This window comes from Xenopus laevis, chromosome 7S (genome assembly GCF_017654675.1).
Source record: "Xenopus laevis strain J_2021 chromosome 7S, Xenopus_laevis_v10.1, whole genome shotgun sequence".
Taxonomy (NCBI): domain Eukaryota; kingdom Metazoa; phylum Chordata; class Amphibia; order Anura; family Pipidae; genus Xenopus; species Xenopus laevis.
In genome coordinates this window covers 79,267,109-79,281,384 of record NC_054384.1, presented here as the reverse complement: position 1 = coordinate 79,281,384, position 14,276 = coordinate 79,267,109, and the positions used below count along the sequence as shown (strand labels likewise).

General features: G+C 37.5%; 1 long non-coding RNA gene across 1 annotated transcript; it reads left to right on the top strand.

Annotated features, from left to right (window-relative positions):
• Nucleotides 1-12,717: 12,717 nt before the first annotated feature.
• On the top strand, nt 12,718-13,894 carry LOC121396160. The gene is made up of 2 exons (XR_005962865.1): nt 12,718-13,409; nt 13,495-13,894. It is a non-coding gene; the product is annotated as an uncharacterized LOC121396160 (long non-coding RNA).
• The last annotated feature ends 382 nt before the right edge of the window (nt 13,895-14,276 follow it).

Genomic DNA, 14,276 nt, shown 5'->3' with positions numbered 1-14,276 from the left:
ATTTTTCTGAATACGATGGTCAACAAAATTCAGGTAAGCTCAGGATGAATAGGTTAGCAGGCTCTTGTGATCTTAGTGTGTGAGTCTAGTCCGATGATATTATGAATCTATTGCTCGGCCTCGGTGGCTGGTAGTACATGAATCATGTATCCACCACTGTGGTCAGAGCCGGGCCAACCCAGGCATGCACCCTAGGCAACCTGGCTGGCACCGGCACCGGCTGATAGTGTGCTTGATTGCACATGCGTGAAACTGTGATTGTGCACGCATGCGCGAAACTGCGCTCATGCGCGCATACGCAGAAGCACTTTTACGCATAGAAATTTCAACAGCGGCCGGGGAGAGATGGAAACTGTGCTCGTGCGCGCATGTGCAGAGGCGAATTTCTGCAGAGAAATTCCAGCAGCGCCCAGGGAGAGACGGGATCGGACATGGGGTAGACGACAGAGAAGGTATGTTCCTGGCGCCCCCCCCCCAGCTTTGCGCCCTAGGAACGTGCCTACTATGCCTACCCCTAGTTCCGGCCCTGACTGCAGTGTCTCACCAAATGCATTACAGTTAGTATTTTCATGGAAAATTAGTCTTATTATATGAGGCATAAACATATAAATTGTTACATGCAACTCCTAATAAATGCATTATGCCTAACTGCTGCTCGATGGAGAGCTATTCATATTTAATAAAGAAAGGGCTGCCACATAGTGATGTGCTGGTTGAGAAAAACTCAACCTGCACCCGACCCTAACTCACGCCCACTTGCACAAGGCTTCCCCCCTTCCATTTAAAGACCTACGCCAACCCACCTTGCCGTTGATGTCACAAAAGGGCTGGGCAGGTACGCATCTTTAAAACTGGAAGCTGGCAGTGTAAGGTCGCTGGCAGGGAGAGCAGACAGAAGAGCTCAACCTGTATCAGGTTATGGATCATCTAATCAGTGGAAAATATTGTTTAAATTGCAGTTTTAAAATGTTTCAGTCACAAATCAGATTAAACAGGTTAAAGGTAATACTAATGGGAATTTATTTTCCCCCATAACTCATAAACAGTATGTAGCAAACAGTAGTCATGCTGCTACCTCCTCATTATCAATACATACGTTTAAATTACCATATAATACATAAAAAGGGTTAATGAACTGAAATGTAATTTTATTACTTATTGCATTGAAACTTGTTAGCCTAGACACAAGGACAACTTAAAATAATTACACCAAACAGTCCTTTCACAGAAATGCAATGCCAACATCAGTTTGCGTCTATATCCCCTTTTCAAAATATAATGTAGAGAACATCAAAGTACAGCGGGAAAGTAGTCCATCTAAGCAACATTGCACAAGTCATCTCTGTTGACATAAAGGCATTCTTGAGATTTTTTTATTTTCATTTACTAAGAAAACTTTTGGTTCAAGCAATCTGCCTCTACTTTTTTTTGTATTACTGACTGAAATGATAAGTTACATCTGGCCAAAAGGCTCCATATTTTTAAGCAGCTGGGTATCATCGTTTCAATGGTCCTCCTCTGCTCTGAATCTCTGGTTTAAGAAAGCAGAGCCTTGGATTTGGATGGTGACTTATCTTAACCATGAGTTGTGACTTGATGTATTTATAAGGAAGGGATTCTTATGGAATGCAGCATACATACTGTATTATCATTTGGACTGTAAAACAAGGCTTTTTCATTCCAGTTTTGATCTCTGGGGAGGTTAGACAAGAACGCTGATTACATGTAATTGTTATAAAAATGTGTAGTTTGGGAGATCCTAGATCTTTTATTCCAATGGCATTGTCAAAATCAGTTACTTGAATACTTTGAGAAAAAAAAAAACTGCAGCTACAATGTTGGACAAACAAGTTCAGATTGCTCCCCTAGATAAATAGTTTTATATTTTATGGTGTATACTTGTTTATAGATATTCAAACTTTTCATTACGGATTAGGCTCCATTGTTGCCCCTGGCAAAGTTTTGTCCCATAAGATACTTTCTCTCTGATCTTGGGAGTATATCTCAAATGCCTGCCATATTATGTAGTAAGAAAGGCTTCAGTTGTTTGCTAGAAAAGGCATTGAAATTGTCAGCTGGGTACCAGGAAATAGATTATCTATTCAGACTCAATGCTCAAAACTTTTAAATGATCAAATTCAGTACAGAAAACCATGTTAGAACGGAAGAATCCCCGGATTGAGGGCTCACTGTTATCAAAAAAGCTCACTTTATTATTACAACATTAAAAACAAATGCATACACTTTAAAAAACATGTCTAAAAAAGTCAGTGACAGATGAGTGCTAAAACATTGCTTTAGCCTAAGTAACCAGGTACTGAGGTTTCTCCCACACACTGATACTCCAATGCTTGTCAAAAGACCCATTATATTACTTATCCAAAAATCAGATCTGGATAGAGGGTTTCCAGATAACAGATCCCATATCTGTACTGCCTTTGCCACAATTTTCTGTCCCTGAAAATGTGAACATGGAGCAGATTATGCATACATTTTTTGCTAATACTAAAATCATCCCAGTTCGCTAAAAACTGTAATGGGAATTGTAATAAAAGTCGGCAATGGAAAAATATTCGCAGTAACTTTGTGCAAATTTAATATAGCTTTTGCAAACCCGGAAACTGTTTAGAGACCTCTGCTGACAGTGGAAGAAGGTTTGTGAATGCTATAGTTAGCGCCAGTGTGCGGTGTATGTAATAAAACGTCTTACTAAAAAAGTTGTTATGTTTGCTCCAAGATTCTGACACCTTCAAGCTCTTCTTAAAAGTGTGCAATTAAAAATCGCAACATGCAATAAAAATTCACAATGCAATAACCGTTTAAGGAAGAATAAAACATTTTGATATGTGAATTTTTATTCCTAATTTGTTCATCACAACGACAATTTTTTCTTCTGTCATGATTTTTATGGTGAAGTTTTTATTTCTAAATTGCATTGTTTACACTGCAAGTAATTATCTACCATGTAAAATTTCATTCCTGACCCCAAATTTTTTTTTTTGTAATATTGGTGTGTAGGCAGCAATCTTGGGTCATTTTGCCTGGTCATGTGCTTTCAGAAAGAGCCAGTGCTGCACTATGAAGCTGCTTTCTGACAGGCTATTGTTTCTCCTACTCAATGTAACTGAAGGAGTCGCAGTGGGACCTGGATTTTACTATTGAGTGCTGTTCTTATATCTACCAGGAAGCTGTTATCTGGCTTTCTTCCCATTCTTCTGCTGATGGGCTGTTGGGGAGGAGAGGGGGTGATATCTCTCCAATTGCATTGTGGCAGTAAAGAGTGACTGAAGTTTAAAAAAGCACAAGTCACATGATTGGGGCACCTGGGAAACTGACAATATGTTTAGCTCCATGTCAGATTTCAAAATTAAATACTGTGCAAAAAAAAACTGACGCTTTTGAAAACAGATTCCAGTGCAGAATTCTGCTGGAGCAGCACTATTAACTGATGCATTTTGAAAAAAAAAACATGTTTTCCCATGACAGTATCCCTTTAATGTCGCTATCTTTATATTTGTTAATTTTTTTCCATAAAGTAAAAGTGGACCGTATTTCCTAGTATTGCTAAATAAAATGTTATCCACACATCTCAAACCGTAGAAAGAAACAAATATATACTGTATATGGGGTTAGGGGCAGATTTATCAAGGGTCGAAGTGAATTCGAGGGAATATTCGAAGTAAAAAAAAAATCAAAATTCAAAGTAATTTTTTGGATACTTCGACCATCGAATAGGATATTATGACTTCGAATTTACTTCGACTTTGATTCGAAGTAAAAATCGTTCAAATATTCGACCATTTTATAATCGAAGTACTGTCTCTTTAAAAAAACTTTCACTTCAATACTTCGCCAAATTAAATCTGCCGAAGTCCTATGTTAGCCTATGTGGGGACCTTCTACAACCATTTTCTAAGTCTTTACACATCGAATAAAAATCCTTCGATCGATCGCTGAAATCCTTTGAATCGGTCGACCGCAGGATTGCCAAATTTGCTGAAAAAACTTCGAATTCGATATTCGAATTCGAAGTTTTTTAATTCGATGGTCGAATTTCAAAGTTTTTTGTACTTTGAAAGTTGACCCTTGATAAATCTGCCCCTTAATGTGACAAATTACCTTTCTACTTTTCTAAAAATTGAATCCCCAACCTGTCTAGCCTTCCTGACATCATATACTATAGCATGTGACCCCATGAGTGCCCAGAGAGTCTGTCCATTTATAGTAGCTCCAAGGGAACCTTCATCCAGACAAGAGAAATTACAATCCCTGTCAAAGGACACAATGATTCCCTTATGAATGACACTGAGCTGTTGCCTAGACTAGCCTGGCTCTTACAATTCTTGGATGAATTATCACTTCAACAGAGGGATGAAAATGTTTCTAGCTCCTGGGGAGCGACTTGGTCTGTCCCTGCATCCCTAGATTTGCATATGAAATCAAGTTCACCAACATTTTACTTTATACAAGTGAGGACAAACAATTTGACATTACTTAAATGGAAACATTTTATAAAGTGATGTCTCTTGTTACCTGCCACCATAAACTTGCACAATAAAAAAGGTGTTTTCAAATATTTTCTGTAGCTGAAAAATTTACAGCCTCGTTATTTACATTCTAAATAAAGCATGTGAATGTGCTAGATGATAACAAGCAGTTTGTTTAGCATAAATAGGACATAGACATGTTTTATTTATAAATATATTTTCTTTCCGCAAACGCTATTTAACTAGGAATATATACACTCATGATGGAAACCTATATGTCATTAAGATGGGTATCTATGTCCTGGCGTTAGCTGTTCCTACAATTAAAGAAATCCATGTTAGACCAAATTAGGTATATTCATAATGTAAACAGCTCACTTTTTCCCCATGACCTAAATTCACACATTACCATCTGCCAATGTGATATGCATTATTACCATTAGTATTAGTTATTCGTGCCATGCAGAATGTTTACTCGAGTATATGTATAAACAAATGCTGCTCAGTTACGAACAATGAAACCTGCACAAGAAATCTTTTAGTTTAGAATAGGATCAGTCGAAGAAAATAATCACTCTTTAGCTTTCACATAGAACATTGAACTCCAAAACCATTAAATCCAAACTCAGTTTTTATGTTGTTGGGAGCTACAGTTCCCAGCATCCTTCAACAGCCTTTAAGTATCGTTCGTTGCTTGGTTTGGATTCACAGCAGGTGTAGGATCCTGAGTTTGTAATCCCTAATTTTAGCCATAGATGGGATTTGCATGCTGATGTCATACCACTTACTAAGCTGACGTGATAAATATATAGAACAGTTACTTACATAGTTTTAATTTTTCTACGTCAAATTCAGGCAGATCTGTACAATATCTGCTATCATTTATCTCAGGATTTTCTCAATATGTATAAATAAGTCGATCTAATCCTCTACCATGCTCTGTGCAAATAAAGTCTTCATATAGACTCATGGATCACAGACATGAGTTGTTACATAGTACTAAGGCAATAGGAAACTTGCCTATTAGAAGATCAGCTGAGTTAGTCTTTTAAAGCAGTTTAGGCCTCAAGTGCCAACCCATCAATCGGCCATACTTATTCCAAACCTAACCACAAGCATTGACAAATAGACGCTTGATTTGTGTACAAAATTCTGTATAGATCGATAGATATACTGGGGATAGGGATAGATAGATAAATAGATAGATAGAGTCAACATAGCTTCTTTGTAATCAGCTATGGAGATGGAACAGCAATGCTCTGAATCTTAGCAAATAAAGGTGTCATCTTTACTTGGAACTTTAACGGAGTTACCAAAATGTACAGGACATGTAAAAAGCTTAATGACCTGCTGAATAAACTGGCTCATTGTAAGGTGTCCTCGGCGCGTCCATGATGGCGGCGCCCAGAAGAGGCCATGCGGCCGTCAGACACCAGCGTAGCGCTGGCGTTTTCACGCAGTGTATTAACACTGGCGCATCCTTAGACGCTGGCGCATATTCTGGTGCATATTCTGACGCACATCCTGTGACGTCACCTAGCGCGTTTTGGCGCGAAAATCCACCTATTTAAGGTCGCCAGAAGGTTCTCTCAGTGCCCGAGTATAGGTTCTTCTATCTAGAGTTCCTGGGTGTTTTCGTATGATTGATTCTTGATTCTCGACCTTTGCCTGAAACCTCGACTTTGATTCTTCGCTGTCTGGACTGACCTTTGCCTGAAACCTCGACCAGAAACCTTGCTGCCTGGACCGACCTTTGCCTGAACTGACGATTCTTCTGCCAAATCCATTGTACCGCAAACTGTGTTTGCCTATTGGCTTCCTCCTTGGTCCGCACTCCAAATTGTGCCTACGGGCCCTGACACTCATCTGGACAGAGACATCTTCTTCCTCAAAAGGTCTTACCCTTAAAAACCTGTTATAGAGCTACAGACTGCAATTTACATTAAGCCTGTGTATTTTTCCTTTTGTTTGTCACTTGATTTGTGTTATAAATTCTGCACATATGTACAGTATATTTGAAAGCAAACATAGCTTCTTTGTAATCAGTTTTAAAGAAGCAACTGATGAGATCAATTAAGATTATCCTCTTAGTTAGCCACTAAAGGTATCATCTTTACAACACTTTTGTTACTTTTCATATTGTATCAAAAGCTTTACCCTATAAGAAGAGGCTACATACTGCAGGACTGTGTATTTATAAGCACAACATGTTCCAAGTGGCCCTTAATCATGTATACTTAAGTGGCATAATTACTGTTGAGCTAGAACAACCTGCATCTTTTTGCAACTAGGCCTCCCCACCAGCCACCTCCCCTCCGGAAGCACACCCAAATTTTCTAGCAGTTTCAATGAGTTTCTCATCTCCTGTTATTTCCAAGTGCCTGGGTCCAATGGCACCCATGGTAGTTACTCCACTGTGAACTTCTTCCAACCCTCAATTTCTGCTATCACATCTGAGAAGTGGAGTCATCTCTGCTAATAATTCCTAAGACTTTAAACAACCATATTGTCATAAACACAACAAAGCTACAGCTACAGTCTCCTTTGAAGATGTCAGTGTGGGTTGAGGGTAATATTATTTAGTGATGAGAAGCATATGTGGAATGTCTAGACACTATTCTAGAGCAAATTGTAACCATGGACTGGATAAATATGCAACAGATTGTTCAATGATCACATGCACACTGGCAAACTACAAACATACAGGAATCTGCATGGTATGTAAGTACAGTCATGAATGATAGGAACCATTCATAAAACTCAGTACACTGCAGATTAATGCCACATGCACCCCCGTGTTTATTAGTCCACAATCATCCAAAAGCAAAAGACTTGATCTTACTGTACTGTAGTGACAGCTCCTGGCTCCAAGTGGAAATGATAGAGGAAAACATTTTCTAACCTGCTACTGTTTTAAGGCTGTTGATTTTCAGGTGTCAAAAAGGCAGTTTAATTCACTTAAAAAAAAGACTCAAAGTCATATAAAAATCATGTTTTATTATGTTTTTCTGTTTTCGGCACTTTTTGTACATTTTTCCACATTAAGGGGCCGATTCACTAACTTCGAGTGAAGGATTCGAAGCAAAAAAACTCAGAATTTCAAAGTTTTTTTAAGGCTACTTCGACCATCGAATGGGCTACTTCGACCTTCGACTACGACTACGACTTCGAATCTAAGGATTTGAACTAAAAATCGTTCGACTATTCGACCATTCGATAGTCGAAGTACTGTCTTTTTAAAAAAAACTTCGACTCCCTAGTTCGTCATCTAAAAGCTACCGAAGTCAATGTTAGCCTATGGGGAAGGTCCCCATAGGCTTGGCTAACTTTTTTTGATCGAAGGATATTCCTTCGATCATTGGATTTAAATCCTTCGATTCGAAGTCGAAGGATTTCAATTCCCAGTCGAATATCGAGGGTTAATTAACCCTCGATATTCGACCCTTAGTGAATCAGCCCCTAAAAGAATAATAACGGGTTTCTCAATTTTTTTTTATAGTATTGAGTTTTTAAATGACTGAAGTATCTCTAAATACTACGGGGGTAATTTATCAAAGTCTGAATCTTTTCTGCTACAAACTTCGATCAAATCTGCTTGGGTTTTTTATGCTGATTTATTATTAAATTAACCCGAAAATTTGCTTTGCAGAAAAAAATCTGATTTTCAAGATTTTTTCTTCCGATTTTCATGATTTTTTCAGAATTTCAACCCCGAAAACTTCCGGGTATTGCATGAAACCCAGCGCACATTAAAAAATCATTGGGCTTCTCCCATTGACTTATATGCAACCTCGACATGTCTGAGATGCCGGATTTTCAGATTCTGACTTTTCCATCCATTGGGGTTTAATAAATTCAGAAAAATTTATGATTTTTTAAAAGTCCGATTTTATAAAAAAAAAATCATGAATTTTTTGTGATTTTTGCATTCAATTTAGTAAATAACCCCCTACATGTCTTCAAATGCAACCAATCATTATTTAAGTACCAAATGATAAACTAAATTCATAGTGATAAAGTAAATCTGCCAAATCAAATACCTCATCCATGAATACTTTGCACAGTTGTGTTTAAAGTCCTGCAGAATTTTTAAAGTGTTTCTAAAGAGTAAAAAACATGAAATGTACCATTTATTTCATAAAAGATGAACAAATAACATGTAAATAACACTTTCCTTGTTTGCCCCATTCATGATATGTCATTTAATATGTGATTTAGGCAGAAATTGCTAAATGAAATGTCAATAACCAAAATTCTCAAAAGATACTCAGTTCAGAAATAATAATACAACAGGGGCATACAATCTATTACTGCACTACAACTCCTAGAGAGCCTTGACAGGTTACTGACTGCTACAGTGTAGTATCAACTGGACAGTCATGGATTAAATTTCATTGTCAAGGAACAATGAATCCAGGGTGGGATTAGAAGGTTTGCAGATAAATTAAAACATTGAAGTAGTGTCTTTTTAACACATGATCAATATAAAGGGCTTAAGCTGACCATAGCCTGTTGTTTTTCATCACAGAAAAACTAATTATTTACATTACATGTACCAAACATGATTAAAATAAGTAAAAAATGTTTGTTAAAAAATTGAGACCTCACAAATGCATGGAAAAAAATGCAAATGCAATGCAAAAATGTACACACTTCTCAACAAAGAAATGTATCTACTCCGTATTTGCCCACAGGACATGGTTAAAATATTTTTTGCAGTGACTTTTCCATGGCAACTTTTTTCTTATGTTCTTTTTCTGGACAAAATACATTGGAGTCTATGCCTGTTTTTTCATGCTGATATGTTCATGCCAATATTTTCAGCAGGGACTCAGAATACATAGTAAGATAGTAGGTTGGGTTGAAAAAAAGACACACGTCCAACAAGTTCAAACCTTTATTCTGCCTAACTGCTAGTTGATCCAGAGGAAGGCAAAAAACCTGATTTGAAGTCCAATTTGCCACAGAAGGGGGAGAAAATCCTTCCAAGATAGTAGTAAGTCTAGTCCCTGGATCAACTTGTACTGTGAGCTATCTTCCTTAACCCTGTATGCAGGCTGGATTTGTGGCGAGGCAGGCCTAGGGCGGCGAAATTTCAGTGGTGGCATGCCACCCAGCCGCATCCTTAGGAGCACTGGGGACTCGTAGCTCCCCAGTTCTTCTGTGCCTGAGAGTGCCACGGCTGGCGCTAGGACCCTGCAGCCATGGGGGGTGGGGGCTTCATGAGTGGAAGCGGCCGGCTGTGGGACAATGCGGCCCTGCCATGCCCTCACTTGCTACTACCCCTTCTTAAAATGATCTAATGTATAAGCCTGTACGACTGATTCAGGGAGAGAATTCCACAGCTCTCACTGTATAAAACCCCTTCTGGACCATCATTTCTTCTAATTGGAATGGGTGACCTCGTGTCAGCTGGAAGAACCTGGTAAATAAAGCATTAGAGAGATTATTATATGATCCCCTTATATATTTATACATATTTGTCGCCGATTAGAATCTAATACATTGGAGTCTATGAAAGTATTAGCATGTCAACAATTTTCACTGTTAAATTTTGTGTCATTTTGTGTCACAAAAAAAAATTGCTAACGGCATAATAGTGAATTTCGCAGCAAATCTATACCTGGTGTAAAATGTCACCCATCACTAGACTCCAATACAGATCTGTAATTTTGGCACTCTTGGTTTTGCTTTAAATCAGTCCATGTATAGTACTACATAATAGTGATGGGCGAATTTGGATTGTTTCGCTTTGCCGAAAAATTTGCACATTTCCCGTGAAATTCGCAAAACGGCGAAAAAATTTGTGAAATGGCGCCGGGATCTCATTTTTGATGCCGGCATCTGTTTTTTTATGTGGCGGTTTCGCAGATTTATTCACCTGCGGCAAATCGTGGGAATTCACCGCAAATTCACGCCTGGCGAATAAATTCGCCCATCAATACTACATAATAGATTTCCTTCGCTAAAACTGTTCACAATGAAATGGTCTATGCCAAAAAGAAATGTATTTATATAAAATGCACAAATCTGACCAGTTGTAAAATGTCTACATTTTTTTTTCATTGAAATAGAAGAACAAATCCAGACTTACACATTACGGCAAATTCACTATAGGGCAAATTTTCGCTAATGACTGCTTCCCCACACTTCGCGCCACTTTGCCAAGCACAAATTCATTACCACTACGCTAATTCACTAAAATGCGATGTTGCGTCTCAGCAGCCGAACACTGGTGAATTTTTGTTAGCATTACTTCGGCAGGACAAGCATTTCATAGCGAGGTTTCTGCCTAGCGAAACTTTGTTTGCACTCCTACGCTTAGGTCAATTTGAATAGGACGGGTACATAAAAGTCGTATGGTCATCTTTATTAGTAATGTTATGTTGGTGCAAATACTTGAAGTGGCCACTTTTTACTACAAATGTCCAAGGAACCATAATAAAGACATAAAAGATCCCCTAATGCCCTAAACATGAGCCCACATAAAACAAATATGGCATTCCCCTTAAATGTCTGGAAAAAAAATGTTAACACAAATATATTAAATAGTTAGGACTTGAAGGGAAGCCCGCTTTAAAAAAGTAAAAGTCGCCAGCATTTTTTACTTTTATTAATTTTATTAATTTCCAGCATACAGGATATGATGTCACTGACATAGGATAGAGCAAGATGTAGTTTTGTTTTATCCGTTTGTCTGGTCTAAGGTGGAGAAGGAAACACTGGCAAAAGAGCTAACGTTAAGTAAAATTTGCACTTTAGTGAATTTGCGGAGTTAGGACTGTTTGCCAGATCAAAAAGTCGCCTAGCAATAGGGTGCGAACATACGCTAGTGACGGTCTTTTTAGCGAGCAAATTGTTCTCTTTGCTTGTTAGTAAATTGGCAATGCCCCTGCAGATGGGATTTCTTGCGAATTGTCACTAACGTCGGCCACTTCACCCTTTAGTGAATCTGCCCCATTATGTGCTATATCTAGGGCTTGGTCATAGGCTAGACTAGGTGCTGAAACAGTATATCAAAGTTCAGATTTAAATTTTAGCCGCAATTCTAAATTTTTTGCACTAACATTTGTGAATTCAAATGGTAGCTTTAAAAACTCAAATGTTTTATACTTAAGTGTGAAAAACTTGAATGCAAAACTTCAGCATCTAAAAGCTTGTGAGTTCATGTAGTAGTCAATGAGAGTTGTCCCAGAAAATTCTGTTTGAGATTTTAACATTTTTTATAAATAAGCAAACATTTGAATTTTTGTTGTATTTGAATTAGAATTGTTTTTTTAAAAACCCACAAATTTGAATTCTGATAAGTAGGTCTCTGTGACTCCACCTCTGCAAGAGAGACAGATTGCTGAGAGGGTAATAGAAAAGGGTAACATCATTATTTCAGAAATGGTACCACATTTTAATTTATTATATTTAAAAAAGAATTTTATTTCCTTAAGATGAAGCTCAAATTATATCTTCATGAGAAGAGATTTTCCGACTAAGTTGAAACCTAGAGTATTTTCATGTATGCTATAATTGAGTGGGTCTATAGAGGTCCAAGCCATCATTTTCAAGTTCCTCATCATGGATCATTTACAACAATTGCTTCTTTTCAGTGGTATTTTGTGAGGGCACTTCTTTGCCTCTAGTTCATAAGCATTTTTTATTAAAAAAAAATCCTTTCTTTAATTTCTACTTACACAAAAGCAGAGTAATCCTATAAGAACAAATTAATATAGAAAATCACATACAATGTATGTATTGTCCAATCTGAAAACAATTGATAGCCAATTTTGAGTTGAGCTTTCCACTCAGAAAACATGAAATGGGACACCAAAATTAAGCAGAAAGATTTTTAATTCAATATTTAATATTATATTTTACAGTAATAGTAATTGTTACAATGTTTTCAATGCCATAATAGAAGTTCTTTGCTACTATTTTCTCATTAAATATGCATAGTATTATTTTTTTAGCATACAGTTGTGGCTGTTTTCATTCATTCGTATCCTTTAAATACGAATGAATGAAACTGATATATGCAAACCTTTTTCACAAACGTCTGAAATAGATAATGACAATAAAATATAGCTGAACATGATTAGTTGATTATTGCGATATGGAAGGCATAGCATCCAAAGTAAGCAACAGAACAATAAGAAAAAGCGCTAGGGATGCTTTGACTTTGACTTGAAAGAGCTTCAGAGTTCACTGACTGACATGGGAACAATGTCCATGGATGCAAAATTTGGGCATATGTTCCAGGCTCCCCCTCTTTTTTCTTACAGAAGGGGTAAGAATATTGGACAACTAATTAAACCTCAGAAACGTAAGCTACAGATGGGTGATTTAACGCACAATAAAGGCACTTTTCCCTGCAGGAATTGCGGACACTGTAACGGAATAATCCCTGGCAACACAGTTACACACCCGCAGCAGGGTACGAAACATGAAATCAATGGATTTTTCACATGCGATAGTTCAGACGTGATTTACTGCATTAAATGTCCATGCGGCCTAGCCTATATAGGGCAGACTTCGAGACCCATAAAAACAAGGCTAAATGAACATAAATCGACTATCCGCAATTATCAACCCCAAAAAAGTGAAAATGTCGAGCTAACAGCTTCAAGTAAATATAAGAAAGAAACATGGCTTGCCAAACATTTTTTCACAAACTGCCACAGAGTAGCACAACTCCGTTGGCAGGTTTTAGAGAAAATAAGAATACAACAAGGACAGGATAAAAAGAGAATTTTATTACAGAGAGAATGCTATTGGATCTGGTTACTCCAAACTAAATATCCAAAAGGGCTTAATGAAGAGTTCAGTATGGCTTGCTATTTATGAATTTATCTTTTTCTGGGTGTTCTAACTCTCTTTGTTTAATTTTTCCAGATAAGAAAACTATGTGCAAATTTCCTGATGCAGGGACAGGTATTCTTCTATTTTTTCCTTCAGACAGGGTAAGAATTTATAGTTACATTTTGTAACCATTTTTATGTCCATGTTTGTTTTTTAGGTACTGCAACACTGTTGAAATATTTTCTTGCTACATTAGAAAATTGGGCTTATAAGGTTTCCCACTGGACTTTGAACTTTTATTATACGGGAAATGAACCAAAGCCTTGGGTTAATTTCTTTTTCATTTTTTTCTTTTTCATTATTCGTTTCAGAGAACTATAAGACTTTTTTTATATGCTTTTTCATTGTATTTGCATCACAGTAACTAAATGCTATTAGCTAATTGCTGTTTAAACAATTGTTTAATTTCACTAATTGATTGCACCTGTCAATTAACTGATTGAATCACCTATAAATGTACCACCTTACACAGATCCTGTATGCTTGACAAAGGGGCTTGCCCCGAAACGTTGCACTTCCGGTAATAAATCTTTGCAAGGTGTTCACCTGCATTCACAGCTTGTGTGCCAGTGTGCCTTTTCTTAGTATCAGATTTGAGGTTGCCGGTTACCTCTATCACTGTGCACCAAGGAAATTGGAATTATCTACACAGAACAGGTGTGCGTGAGCTACTACTACTTTGTAACAATGTCCATGGAACAATGTTCATAAGTCAACAACTCCGGTCACTCCACAAAGCTTCCCTGCAGGGGTTGGAGTGGTTGGAAGGTTGTCATTACTGAGAAAAATACATCTTGAATATTACAAGGAGATTGCAACATGGATTTCAAGTAGCTAAACATATATAGTCCTAAGACTCAAATAAAAGCCAGCTTTTTAGTAGGGCACTAACGAAACAAGAAATAGGGCCACAGTACATTGAAAAGTAAGAAGGTGTTC